The sequence below is a fragment of the Octopus bimaculoides genome, chromosome 25 (assembly GCF_001194135.2).
Source record: "Octopus bimaculoides isolate UCB-OBI-ISO-001 chromosome 25, ASM119413v2, whole genome shotgun sequence".
Lineage (NCBI taxonomy): Eukaryota > Metazoa > Mollusca > Cephalopoda > Octopoda > Octopodidae > Octopus > Octopus bimaculoides.
In genome coordinates this window covers 22,948,408-22,950,387 of record NC_069005.1, presented here as the reverse complement: position 1 = coordinate 22,950,387, position 1,980 = coordinate 22,948,408, and positions in this window count along the sequence as shown.

The following is a 1,980-nucleotide window of genomic DNA, read 5'->3' as shown; positions in this document are numbered from 1 at the left end:
GTTTATGTTGAACACCTGCTGTTCAGTGCCCAAGCTTTGCTGACTTGTGAGTTTATGTCGAACACCTGCTGACACGCGTAGACTATCTGGCTATCGATTGGGTCCAATGTTAAGATGGCCATGTCGCCTTCCTTTGAACGGGAAAAACAGACAGTGTTTATTTTAAGTTGGTCGTAGTAAAAGCGGTTGTATGTTGGACGCGATTGAAAGGGGTGAGGACAGACACTTTCCTTTTCGGCCAAGCCCACATCAATTTTTTCAAGTATCACTTCAAAAGGAAAGTGAAGGTGAGAGAGAAGTACTGCCTTTCAACAATTTTGTTAAAAATATAGAGCGTATGGCTCTACATCAAGGGTGGATGAAGAGGAGAGGGCCCTTGTCTAAGAAGTCAGGACGATCGTGGCTTTTGTGGGGTTTCCATGAACAGTCCTTGAGAGTCTCCCTCTTTTGGGGATTTAAATTGTTAGAATTTTTTTTGTCATTCTTTTGTTCGTACATTGTTTTCCTATCCCGTAGTTCTACTTTATTTGTATTGTATTCTTCTGTACTGTCCCCAATGTGTATTCGTTAACTCTTAATGGTTAATAAAGAAAAGATTATTATTATCATTTAAAGCAACGAGCTGGCGGAATCACCAGTTCGCCGGGAGAAATGCTTAGCGACATTTCGCACGTCTTCATGCTCTGAGTTCAAATTCCGCCGAGGTCCACTTAGCCTGGCATCTTTTCGGGGGTCGATGATATAAGTACCAGTCATATACTAGGGTCGATGTAGCCCCATTCCACCAAATCTCAAGCTCTGGGCTTATAGGAGAAAGGCTCTGTGCTTATAGGAGAATTATTATTATTATTAGCAATGATTTTAGATTAACTTTTTGTCTATAATAATACAAAGACAATAATTCAACAAGTCGAAGAAAGAAAGAAAGAAAGAAAAAAGGAAAGAAAGAAAGAAAGAAAGAAAGAAATGTTCAAACCAAGTCGGTATACATTATACAGACCCATTAATAAATGAGCAAGCAATGACGAGGTTCTCGTATAAACACTAGCTGTTCAAATATTTCTGATAAAGTAGCGTCGTTACAGAGTGTTATTGAAGAAAATCTAGAATATGTGTATGTGCGCATGTGGTGTGCGAGTGTGTGTTTGTCAGCTTTTGTATGAATGTATATATGTATGAACGTATGAATGTATGAACGTATGTACATTTGTTTGCTTAAGGCAACCAGCTATAAACACAATTGACATTAAATATTTAGTTAGCAATAAGCGCTTTGGCAAAATCCATTAGTAGCCGGACGGCGTATGGTTGTTTTATTAACTATATACACCAGATAAAAAGATGGGGGTCTAGAATTCTAGAACAAACGTCGAAAATAGATAACACGAAAGATAAAACACCATATTGCGATAGCGTACCTCAGAGAGAAAAAAAAATAGGAACTTGAATACAGTGGCTTGATCTGTTCGTAGAAATAGCAGCCAAATATCCCTCAAATAGCATACGGTGTCCTTTCAAAAGCAAGAATTTAATGTATGCGCGATCCATTGAGCTGTTGGTAGTTTTCAGATGGTCTTTTCTTGACGGTTATGGAAATGAGTAGATTATGCAAGGATATTTTTGTCTTTTGTCTTTTATTTGCTTCAGTTACAGGACTGCGGCCATGCTGGGGCACCGCCTGGATAGATTTAGTCGAATATATCGACCCCAGTACATTATATTATTATTATTGTTTTATTTATTATTTCATTTTTTTTTTTTTTTTTTGTAAGTCGGATATTTTTTCTACCGGTCTCTTTCTTTTACAGGAAACATTAATTTACTGGGCGTGTAAAAACACCAACACCAGCTGTCAAGCGGTGGGAGAGACAGACACAAAGATACATACATACATATATGTGAGTGCGTGTGTGTCTGTATATATATATATATATATATAAGTATGTATGTATGTATATATATATATATATATATATATAT